Here is a 12,500-nt window from a genome sequence, read left to right on the forward strand (position 1 = left end):
TACGACTCGTTCAATTAGTGTAGTGTTGCCCACCCGCAACCCTCGCAATATAGTTCGCTACTCGCACTGCCCGCTCCCCTGTGTATTGCTTCATGTTAAACACCTTGCAAGTCTTGCTGACTTTCCACATGCTCCTGCTGTACACTGTAATGTGGATGGCAGCAGGACGTACATGCCGCCCCCCCCCCCACCCCTCCCCATGTCCCCACGTCCCCACCTTGCCCCCTGCCTTCGCAAGCTGGTTGGTGACAAGTTTGCATGTTCAATGCCCTTCGCATGCGACGTACGCAGGCTACGTTGTGGTGCGGCCTGTGTCAACTGTCCGCTGATGTCGTACGCGTGAACCACAATCTGTACTGCACATTCGTCCTTATGTACTGAATGATACATCGTGGCACATGTGTGACCGTACAACGACTGCGCCCAAAAACGGCGGACCATACAGTGCAAATATTGTGCACGCAGCTACGTGTCGTCTCCCTATGAGAGCTGGATTGCAGTGTGGTACGCCATAGAGACGTGTGGGTGGAACGGACGCCGTGGATGGCGATCAGCATGAGCTGTCTGTTGATGTATTCGGACCTAGTCGTCTCTCCTCACACACCGTGATGGCATGGTGCACCGCGTTCCATATCTGCGACATGCTACAGAGGCCGGTTGACAGTCGTTCGAGCAATGGACATCGCATACGTACGGGGGCCACCTTCCACGTATTGTCTAGGCGTGCACATTTTGTTGCGTGTATGTGGGCAGACGTAGTGTGGCGTGACACCTGACACAGGCATGCAATAATCGTTGAAGTTGCAAATGGCGATGGACGCCTGCGTTTTCTGGTGAAGTTACGCAAATGAAGAAATGGTAACCTGTTGTGGTGCGGTTGTTCTCGCTAGGGGTGAATCGGTGATGGCGACGATAGGTTGAGGTACTAACCGGTTGTTCCAGCGATACCCACCATGCCGACGAAACTGAACGGCATCTGGGTGTGAAGCGATACGCGGCGGTGGCTGGGTGGGACCGTCCCCGGCCGGTGAGGGGGCGCCTCCCGGCGTGCTGGCCGCGCGGTGCGTGGGCGCACGCGCTACAGCCGGCTGGTGGGGGCGGCCAGTGGCAGGCGCGCCGGCCGACGGACGCGGCAGGCGTCGCAGCTGCGCGCCGGCGCACCCTGCGCGCGGCGCCGTGCGGCCAAAGTAGGTCCTCGCGGGCCCGGTGCGAAGCGCGGTGGACATCTTCAGTGTGCTGGTCCGATTGAGGACTGTGTGCGTTGAGGATGCGCCGCCGCCCGGCGCTCGGCGCCGCGACGCCGTCTGCTGCTCGGTCGCCCCAGCGGTTCTCGCTGGTGGTTTGTATCGCAGCTGTGCGGATGTGTTGGCGCGTGCGCTGTGCTGGGAGAGTTCGCTTCGGCACCCAAGTGGGGCTTTTGTCCTTCTGTGGCGCTGGCGTTGGAGCTGCCGGTCACTGTAGGTGGCGCGTGTTGTCTCCCGCCGGCAATGCCACGACAGCACGCTCCCGGGCCTCTGTCGGCAGCGGCAAGCTCAGTTGGGAGCACGGGTGGTCGCACCGAAAGCGTCTACTCGCCTAACTCCGGGCGATTGCGCCTCTCTCGAACCCGACCAAGTACTTGGGACGGCGCTGCGCGCCGCCGGGACCTGAGAGGGTTTCGAGGTGTATTGTGCAGGGGAGCTCAGCCTCCTCCTGTTTGCAGAATGATTGAGCGGACGCTTGCGTGTTCGCGCGGGCCCCCGGGACACACTCCCGGGCGGCCGGCTGCTCAGCTCTAGTTGACGCAGCTCCCTGGTTGATCCTGCCAGTAGTCATATGCTTGTCTCAAAGATTAAGCCATGCATGTCTCAGTACAAGCCGCATTAAGGTGAAACCGCGAATGGCTCATTAAATCAGTTATGGTTCCTTAGATCGTACCCACGTTACTTGGATAACTGTGGTAATTCTAGAGCTAATACATGCAAACAGAGTCCCGACCAGAGATGGAAGGGACGCTTTTATTAGATCAAAACCAATCGGTCGGCTCGTCCGGTCCGTTTGCCTTGGTGACTCTGAATAACTTTGGGCTGATCGCACGGTCCTCGTACCGGCGACGCATCTTTCAAATGTCTGCCTTATCAACTGTCGATGGTAGGTTCTGCGCCTACCATGGTTGTAACGGGTAACGGGGAATCAGGGTTCGATTCCGGAGAGGGAGCCTGAGAAACGGCTACCACATCCAAGGAAGGCAGCAGGCGCGCAAATTACCCACTCCCGGCACGGGGAGGTAGTGACGAAAAATAACGATACGGGACTCATCCGAGGCCCCGTAATCGGAATGAGTACACTTTAAATCCTTTAACGAGTATCTATTGGAGGGCAAGTCTGGTGCCAGCAGCCGCGGTAATTCCAGCTCCAATAGCGTATATTAAAGTTGTTGCGGTTAAAAAGCTCGTAGTTGGATTTGTGTCCCACGCTGTTGGTTCACCGCCCGTCGGTGTTTAACTGGCATGTATCGTGGGACGTCCTGCCGGTGGGGCGAGCTGAAGGCGTGCGACCGCCCCGTGCGTGCTCGTGCGTCCCGAGGCGGACCCTGTTGAAATCCTACCAGGGTGCTCTTTATTGAGTGTCTCGGTGGGCCAGCACGTTTACTTTGAACAAATTAGAGTGCTTAAAGCAGGCAAGCCCGCCTGAATACTGTGTGCATGGAATAATGGAGTAGGACCTCGGTTCTATTTTGTTGGTTTTCGGAACCCGAGGTAATGATTAATAGGGACAGGCGGGGGCATTCGTATTGCGACGTTAGAGGTGAAAATCTTGGATCGTCGCAAGACGAACAGAAGCGAAAGCATTTGCCAAGTATGTTTTCATTAATCAAGAACGAAAGTTAGAGGTTCGAAGGCGATCAGATACCGCCCTAGTTCTAACCATAAACGATGCCAGCCAGCGATCCGCCGCAGTTCCTCCGATGACTCGGCGGGCAGCCTCCGGGAAACCAAAGCTTTTGGGTTCCGGGGGAAGTATGGTTGCAAAGCTGAAACTTAAAGGAATTGACGGAAGGGCACCACCAGGAGTGGAGCCTGCGGCTTAATTTGACTCAACACGGGAAACCTCACCAGGCCCGGACACCGGAAGGATTGACAGATTGATAGCTCTTTCTTGATTCGGTGGGTGGTGGTGCATGGCCGTTCTTAGTTGGTGGAGCGATTTGTCTGGTTAATTCCGATAACGAACGAGACTCTAGCCTGCTAACTAGTCGCGTGACATCCTTCGTGCTGTCAGCGATTACTTTTCTTCTTAGAGGGACAGGCGGCTTCTAGCCGCACGAGATTGAGCAATAACAGGTCTGTGATGCCCTTAGATGTTCTGGGCCGCACGCGCGCTACACTGAAGGAATCAGCGTGTCTTCCTAGGCCGAAAGGTCGGGGTAACCCGCTGAACCTCCTTCGTGCTAGGGATTGGGGCTTGCAATTGTTCCCCATGAACGAGGAATTCCCAGTAAGCGCGAGTCATAAGCTCGCGTTGATTACGTCCCTGCCCTTTGTACACACCGCCCGTCGCTACTACCGATTGAATGATTTAGTGAGGTCTTCGGACTGGTACGCGGCATTGACTCTGTCGTTGCCGATGCTACCGGAAAGATGACCAAACTTGATCATTTAGAGGAAGTAAAAGTCGTAACAAGGTTTCCGTAGGTGAACCTGCGGAAGGATCATTACCGACTAGACTGCATGTCTTTCGATGTGCGTGTCGTGTCGCGCAACACGCTACCTGTACGGCTCGCAGTAGCCGTGCGCCGCGTGCGGAACCACGCGTGCCTCTCAAAACTAGCGGCAATGTTGTGTGGTACGAGCGCTGAAGCGCTGGAGCGGCTGGCGTGCGGCACCTGGCGCCTGGCGCCGGTTTTGAATGACTTTCGCCCGAGTGCCTGTCCGCTCCGGTGTGGAGCCGTACGACGCCCGTCGGCCGTGAGGCCGTTGGACACAGAACGCTGGAACAGGGGCCGCCACACGCCTCACTCCCGCCTATGCGACCGTCTCGAAAGAGGCGGCGGAAACTGAGAAAAGATCACCCAGGACGGTGGATCACTCGGCTCGTGGGTCGATGAAGAACGCAGCAAATTGCGCGTCGACATGTGAACTGCAGGACACATGAACATCGACGTTTCGAACGCACATTGCGGTCCATGGATTCCGTTCCCGGGCCACGTCTGGCTGAGGGTCGGCTACGTATACTGAAGCGCGCGGCGTTTGCCCCGCTTCGCAGACCTGGGAGTGTCGCGGCCGCCTGTGGGGCCGGCCGCGTCTCCTCAAACGTGCGATGCGCGCCCGTCGCCTGGCGGTTCGCATACCGGTACTTTCTCGGTAGCGTGCACAGCCGGCTGGCGGTGTGGCGTGCGACACCTCGTACAACGACCTCAGAGCAGGCGAGACTACCCGCTGAATTTAAGCATATTACTAAGCGGAGGAAAAGAAACTAACAAGGATTCCCCCAGTAGCGGCGAGCGAACAGGGAAGAGTCCAGCACCGAACCCCGCAGGCTGCCGCCTGTCGTGGCATGTGGTGTTTGGGAGGGTCCACTACCCCGACGCCTCGCGCCGAGCCCAAGTCCAACTTGAATGAGGCCACGGCCCGTAGAGGGTGCCAGGCCCGTAGCGGCCGGTGCGAGCGTCGGCGGGACCTCTCCTTCGAGTCGGGTTGCTTGAGAGTGCAGCTCCAAGTGGGTGGTAAACTCCATCTGAGACTAAATATGACCACGAGACCGATAGCGAACAAGTACCGTGAGGGAAAGTTGAAAAGAACTTTGAAGAGAGAGTTCAAAAGTACGTGAAACCGTTCTGGGGTAAACGTGAGAAGTCCGGAAGGTCGAACGGGTGAGATTCACGCCCATCCGGCCACTGGCCTCCGCCCTCGGCAGATGGGGCCGGCCGCCCGCGCGGAGCAATCCGCGGCGGGATCGTGTCCGGTTGCCTTTCCACTCGCCGCGGGGTGGGGCCGTTCCGGTGTGCGGTGGGCCGCACTTCTCCCCTAGTAGGACGTCGCGACCCGCTGGGTGCCGGCCTACGGCCCGGGTGCGCAGCCTGTCCTTCCGCGGGCCTCGGTTCGCGTCTGTTGGGCAGAGCCCCGGTGTCCTGGCTGGCTGCCCGGCGGTATATCTGGAGGAGTCGATTCGCCCCTTTGGGCGCTCGGGCTCCCGGCAAGCGCGCGCGGTTCTTCCCGGATGACGGACCTACCTGGCCCGGCCCCGGACCCGCGCCGCTGTTGGCTCGGGATGCTCTCGGGCGGAATAATCGCTCCCGTCAGCGGCGCTTCAGCTTTGGACAATTTCACGACCCGTCTTGAAACACGGACCAAGGAGTCTAACATGTGCGCGAGTCATTGGGCTGTACGAAACCTAAAGGCGTAATGAAAGTGAAGGTCTCGCCTTGCGCGGGCCGAGGGAGGATGGGGCTTCCCCGCCCTTCACGGGGCGGCGGCCTCCGCACTCCCGGGGCGTCTCGTCCTCATTGCGAGGTGAGGCGCACCTAGAGCATACACGTTGGGACCCGAAAGATGGTGAACTATGCCTGGCCAGGACGAAGTCAGGGGAAACCCTGATGGAGGTCCGTAGCGATTCTGACGTGCAAATCGATCGTCGGAGCTGGGTATAGGGGCGAAAGACTAATCGAACCATCTAGTAGCTGGTTCCCTCCGAAGTTTCCCTCAGGATAGCTGGTGCTCGTACGAGTCTCATCCGGTAAAGCGAATGATTAGAGGCCTTGGGGCCGAAACGACCTCAACCTATTCTCAAACTTTAAATGGGTGAGATCTCCGGCTTGCTTGATATGCTGAAGCCGCGAGCAAACGACTCGGATCGGAGTGCCAAGTGGGCCACTTTTGGTAAGCAGAACTGGCGCTGTGGGATGAACCAAACGCCGAGTTAAGGCGCCCGAATCGACGCTCATGGGAAACCATGAAAGGCGTTGGTTGCTTAAGACAGCAGGACGGTGGCCATGGAAGTCGGAATCCGCTAAGGAGTGTGTAACAACTCACCTGCCGAAGCAACTAGCCCTGAAAATGGATGGCGCTGAAGCGTCGTGCCTATACTCGGCCGTCAGTCTGGCAGTCATGGCCGGTCCTTGCGGCCGGCCGCGAAGCCCTGACGAGTAGGAGGGTCGCGGCGGTGGGCGCAGAAGGGTCTGGGCGTGAGCCTGCCTGGAGCCGCCGTCGGTGCAGATCTTGGTGGTAGTAGCAAATACTCCAGCGAGGCCCTGGAGGGCTGACGCGGAGAAGGGTTTCGTGTGAACAGCCGTTGCACACGAGTCAGTCGATCCTAAGCCCTAGGAGAAATCCGATGTTGATGGGGGCCGTCATAGCATGATGCGCTTTGTGCTGGCCCCCGTTGGGCGAAAGGGAATCCGGTTCCTATTCCGGAACCCGGCAGCGGAACCGATACAAGTCGGGCCCCTCTTTTAGAGATGCTCGTCGGGGTAACCCAAAAGGACCCGGAGACGCCGTCGGGAGATCGGGGAAGAGTTTTCTTTTCTGCATGAGCGTTCGAGTTCCCTGGAATCCTCTAGCAGGGAGATAGGGTTTGGAACGCGAAGAGCACCGCAGTTGCGGCGGTGTCCCGATCTTCCCCTCGGACCTTGAAAATCCGGGAGAGGGCCACGTGGAGGTGTCGCGCCGGTTCGTACCCATATCCGCAGCAGGTCTCCAAGGTGAAGAGCCTCTAGTCGATAGAATAATGTAGGTAAGGGAAGTCGGCAAATTGGATCCGTAACTTCGGGATAAGGATTGGCTCTGAGGATCGGGGCGTGTCGGGCTTGGTCGGGAAGTGGGTCAGCGCTAACGTGCCGGGCCTGGGCGAGGTGAGTGCCGTAGGGGTGCCGGTAAGTGCGGGCGTTTAGCGCGGGCGTGGTCTGCTCTCGCCGTTGGTCGGCCTCGTGCTGGCCGGCGGTGCAGGATGCGCGCGCCTGCGCGGCGTTCGCGCCCCGGTGCTTCAACCTGCGTGCAGGATCCGAGCTCGGTCCCGTGCCTTGGCCTCCCACGGATCTTCCTTGCTGCGAGGCCGCGTCCGCCTTAGCGTGCTCCTCCGGGGGCGCGCGGGTGCGCGGATTCTCTTCGGCCGCCATTCAACGATCAACTCAGAACTGGCACGGACTGGAGGAATCCGACTGTCTAATTAAAACAAAGCATTGCGATGGCCCTAGCGGGTGTTGACGCAATGTGATTTCTGCCCAGTGCTCTGAATGTCAACGTGAAGAAATTCAAGCAAGCGCGGGTAAACGGCGGGAGTAACTATGACTCTCTTTTGGGTTATAGTTACAGGGAGAGTGATGCGCAATACATGGGCCTAGCCCTCTTAGCCTCTCCTCTCCTGCGGTCTTCTCCCCTTCTCGTGGGCCCGCTGATTTTCGCAGAGTGGAAGACCGCACCAGGGGCTTGGGGGGGTTACCAGCCCCCCCTCGCACTATCCCTTTTTTAGTTGGGGGCAGTAATCAGAGAATAAGTGGTGGCCCTTCCGCTGAAGGTGCCACCCCAACTCCCCCAGCACCTAGCCGGCCAACCGGCCGTGCCGAAAATCTTGTAACTTTTGCAGCTGAATACACCTGTAGTGAGTGCCACCGCAGCTTCACCACCAAGAATGGTCTCGGGGTCCATCGCCGCCGCCAACACCTTGCGGCCGCCAACGCGGAGATCGTCACGGAGAGGCATCGCGCGAGGTGGACGGAGGAAGAAGTCCTGTCGCTCGCCAAGGCAGAGGCCGAACTGTTCCTCGAGAGGGACGCCCGGTTCTTCTTTGTAAATCAAGAACTCATCAGGATGTTCCCCGACCGAACGCTTGAGGCAATCAAGTGCCGACGGCGGCAAGCTGCCCACAAGCAGCTTGTCCGCCAATTCATGGAGGCGCTTGAGATCGGTCGGGGGGAAGAGCCGGCGTCCCGCCGGGGAGCAGCGAGCCCGCTGCCTGACGCGGGCGAGGCCGCTGCGCCGCCCGTCGACGCAGCCGAGGACTTCGCGGCCGACACCACCGGGCCGCCGCCGGAGGGGCCGACTGACGCCGCCATCTGGGAGCATCTGGCGGGGCTACCCGCTTCCGCCCAGCGTTTCTCTGCCCTGGATCGTGTCATAGGTCTGGGGCGGGGCACGCCGCCCGATGTCATCCTGGGCATGCTCCCGGATGCCCTTGCGTCGGTCGGGTCCAGAGGGGAGAGATCGATCACCAGGACACAGCGGCCGCGCCAACCATCGAAGCGGCCGCCTGCCGCGCCGCCGACGCAGAAGCGCAAGCGGCGCCGCTGGGAGTACGCGAGAACGCAGGATGCCTTCCGACGGTCGCGTGCACGTTGCGTGCGCGGCCTCTTGGATGGCACCCTGCTCCAGCCGCCACCTGCCATCCCTGGTCTGCTGGACTTCTGGGCGGACCTCTTCACCAAGAAGCCCATCTCCACCGCGGGCTTCATTCGTGACCGCCTCCTCCCGCACTCAGAGCCTGTCGCTCTCGAGTGCATATGGGGGCCGGTCACACATGAGGAGGTCGCCGCCGCGTTGCCGCCCAGGGGATCAGCAGCCGGGCCGGACGGCCTTACCCCAGCGGAGTTGCGGCGCCTGCCGCACGAAGTCCTGGTGAAAGTGATGAATCTCTTCCTTCTGGCCCGCGCCCTTCCGGAACGCCTGCTTCGCGCGCGGACGTCCCTTCTCCCGAAAACGGCTGCACCAACATCCCCCGCTGACTTTCGCCCCATTACGGTCTGCTCGGTGTTGGCGCGGACCTTTCACAAGGTTCTCGCGTCACGCCTGATGCGCGCATGTGCTGTGGACGAACGTCAGCGGGCATTCATCCCTCGGGATGGGATGTTGGAAAATACCTTCATCTTGGACACTGCTCTCACCGACGCAGTTCGCTCCTGCCGCTCTGTCTTTGTGGCATCGATCGACGTATCTAAGGCATTCGATTCGGTAGATCATGCTGCCCTTCGCCCCGTGCTGAAGGCGCATGGCCTGCCGGATTGCTTTGTCGAGTATGTCGAGCGGTGCTACGAGGGCAGCACGACAGTGATAGCGGACGGCGCCGGCGTGGGCGTGTCTGTGCAGCCAGCACGGGGCGTTCGCCAGGGCGATCCCCTCTCCCCCCTCCTGTTCAACTTTGCGGTGGACTACGTTTTAGGCCAACTGCCCTCCCACATCGGAGCTCGGATCCTCGGTCGCAGAGTCAACGCTGCGGCCTTTGCAGATGACGTCTTGCTGTTTGCAGCGACCCCGAGGGGCTTGCAGTCCCTCATCGACGCAGCTACCGCAGCCCTCGCCCACCTGGGGCTGCAGATCAACGCCCGGAAGTGTTTCACCCTCGCCTTAGTCGCGTCAGGGCGCGAGAAGAAGGTGAAGGTGGACAGCAATGTCACCTTCACAGCAGGCAATACCACCATGCCTGCCCTGCGTGTGGGTGAAACCTTCCGGTACCTGGGGCTGCAATTTTCCACGGCGGGTCGCTGTGTCTTCAATCCACGTAGCCACCTGGTGGAGCAGCTTGACGTCATCTCCCGAGCTCCGCTGAAGCCGCAACAGCGCCTCCACGCTCTCACCAACGTACTTCTCCCTGGCCTGTACCACGGGCTGGCCCTCAGCCGCACCCGGGTGGGTGCATTGAAGTCGGCCGACGTTACCATCCGGGCCGCCGTCAGGAGATGGTTCCGCCTTCCGGCGGACACCCCCCTGGGATACTTCCACGCTCCTGTTGCCCAGGGGGGCCTCGGCATTCCATCTTGCCGATGGATGGGTCCGACCCTCCGTCGGTCCCGTCTCCTGGCGCTGAAGAAGATAGGGCCAGCCTGCGACGGTGCAGGCATGGATGAGGTGCAGCGTGAGATCGAGGTGCTGGAGCGCCACCTAATGTGGGAGGGCCACCTCCTCAAATCGTCAACGCAGGTTGGGGAAATGTGGGCGGCGCGCCTACACATCGCCATTGACGGTGCGGCACTGTCATCTTCTGCCGCCGTCAGTGGCCAACATCAGTGGGTCGCCGACACCAGTCGCCTGCTATCTGGGCGTGAATATATCGACGCCCTCCGCGCCCGCATCAACGCCTTCCCTACGAAGGCACGGCGCAGTCGCGGGCGGGAGGCGGACACCAGATGCCGCGCGGGGTGCCAGGCCGTGGAGACCGCCAACCACGTACTTCAGGCTTGCTTTAGGACGCACGGGTCCCGGGTCAAGCGCCATGACGCTGTAGTGCGTTATGTCGCCCGTGGACTCGCGCAGAGGGGCTTCAATGTCTCTGTGGAGCCCCACCTCCGAACACCTGAGGGCATCCGCAAGCCTGACGTGGTGGCGGTCAAAGACGGCATCGCCCGCGTGGTCGACGCCCAGATAGTCGGAGACCACCTCCGGCTCGACTGGTGTCACTCCCAGAAGGCGGCCTACTACGACACGCCGTCCATCCGGCGTGCCATCTCCAACCTGCACCGTGACGTTGAGGAGGTGATTGTGTCCACCGCGACGTTGAACTGGAGGGGTGTATGGTCTCCAGCGTCGGCGAGGGATCTCGCCGCCTTAGGCTTCCGACCCCGAGAACTGGCGGTGCTGAGCACAAGAACACTACAGAGCTGCTGCAAAAGTTACAAGATTTTCGAGCGTATGACGGCTCCTAGCCCGAAGCAGCGTGTCGGCGTCGGCTAGGCTGCTGGTTATTTTTCTTCGCCTTGACTCCTGGGGCCTATCCACAGGAGGAATAAACCGTCTTTGTTCTTCCTTCTTTGTGTCTTTATTTTGTGTTTTTTTGTTGTTGTTCTTCCGCACTGATATATATGTATATGTGTATGTTAGTTTTATACTTGTATTTTGTGGTACCGCCCTGTAAGTCCCCACCTCGGTGGCGGACATGGCGTCAAACACCTGCCACGTACTATATATGTATATATTTTGTGTTATTCAAATTATTTTGAATAAAGACGGCTGTTGATGGCCAAGTGGCGGCGGTGTGGCTGCATCCGGACTTGGCTTCTCGAAGTGCGGTCTTGATGTAGTCGTGCTGCTGCTGCGAGGTGCCTTCCTTGGGTTATAGTTACAGGGAGAGTGATGCGCAATACATGGGCCTAGCCCTCTTAGCCTCTCCTCTCCTGCGGTCTTCTCCCCTTCTCGTGGGCCCGCTGATTTCGCAGAGTGGAAGACCGCACCAGGGGCTTGGGGGGGTTACCAGCCCCCCCTCGCACTATCCCTTTTTTAGTTGGGGGCAGTAAGCAGAGAATAAGTGGTGGCCCTTCCGCTGAAGGTGCCACCCCAACTCCCCCAGCACCTAGCCGGCCAACCGGCCGTGCCGAAAATCTTGTAACTTTTGCAGCTATGTATACCTGTAGTGAGTGCCACCGCAGCTTTACAACCAAGAACGGTCTCGGGGTCCATCGCCGCCGCCAACATCTTGCGGCCGCCAACGCGGAGATCGTCACGGAGAGGCATCGCGCGAGGTGGACGGAGGAAGAAGTCCTGTCGCTCGCCAAGGCGGAGGCCGAACTGTTCCTTGAGAGGGACGCCCGGTTCTTCTTCGTCAATCAAGAACTCATCAGGATGTTCCCCGACCGAACGCTCGAGGCAATCAAGTGCCGACGGCGGCAAGCTGCCCACAAGCAGCTTGTCCGCCAATTCATGGAGGCGCTTGAGATCGGTCGGGGGGAAGAGCCGGCGTCCCGCCGGGGAGCAGCGAGCCCGCTGCCTGACGCGGGCGAGGCCGCTGCGCCGCCCGTCGACGCAGCCGAGGACTTCGCGGCCGACACCACCGGGCCGCCGCCGGAGGGGCCGACTGACGCCGCCATCTGGGAGCATCTGGCGGGGCTACCCGCTTCCGCCCAGCGTTTCTCTGCCCTGGATCGTGTCATAGGTCTGGGGCGGGGCACGCCGCCCGATGTCATCCTGGGCATGCTCCCGGATGCCCTTGCGTCGGTCGGGTCCAGAGGGGAGAGATCGATCACCAGGACACAGCGGCCGCGCCAACCATCGAAGCGGCCGCCTGCCGCGCCGCCGACGCAGAAGCGCAAGCGGCGCCGCTGGGAGTACGCGAGAACGCAGGATGCCTTCCGACGGTCGCGTGCACGTTGCGTGCGCGGCCTCTTGGATGGCACCCTGCTCCAGCCGCCACCTGCCATCCCTGGTCTGCTGGACTTCTGGGCGGACCTCTTCACCAAGAAGCCCATCTCCACCGCGGGCTTCATTCGTGACCGCCTCCTCCCGCACTCAGAGCCTGTCGCTCTCGAGTGCATATGGGGGCCGGTCACACATGAGGAGGTCGCCGCCGCGTTGCCGCCCAGGGGATCAGCAGCCGGGCCGGACGGCCTTACCCCAGCGGAGTTGCGGCGCCTGCCGCACGAAGTCCTGGTGAAAGTGATGAATCTCTTCCTTCTGGCCCGCGCCCTTCCGGAACGCCTGCTTCGCGCGCGGACGTCCCTTCTCCCGAAAACGGCTGCACCAACATCCCCCGCTGACTTTCGCCCCATTACGGTCTGCTCGGTGTTGGCGCGGACCTTTCACAAGGTTCTCGCGTCACGCCTG

At 60.5% G+C, this 12,500-nt stretch overlaps 2 non-coding genes across 2 annotated transcripts; both read left to right on the top strand.

The window, feature by feature from the left end:
* Nucleotides 1-1,788: 1,788 nt before the first annotated feature.
* LOC124772952 lies at nucleotides 1,789-3,697 on the top strand. Its single transcript, XR_007014403.1, has one exon. It is a non-coding gene; the product is annotated as a small subunit ribosomal RNA (ribosomal RNA).
* Nucleotides 3,698-4,048: 351 nt separating this feature from the next.
* On the top strand, nucleotides 4,049-4,203 carry LOC124773081. Its single transcript, XR_007014467.1, has one exon. It is a non-coding gene; the product is annotated as a 5.8S ribosomal RNA (ribosomal RNA).
* Nucleotides 4,204-12,500: the final 8,297 nt, after the last annotated feature.

This window comes from Schistocerca piceifrons, unplaced genomic scaffold (genome assembly GCF_021461385.2).
Source record: "Schistocerca piceifrons isolate TAMUIC-IGC-003096 unplaced genomic scaffold, iqSchPice1.1 HiC_scaffold_943, whole genome shotgun sequence".
Lineage (NCBI taxonomy): Eukaryota > Metazoa > Arthropoda > Insecta > Orthoptera > Acrididae > Schistocerca > Schistocerca piceifrons.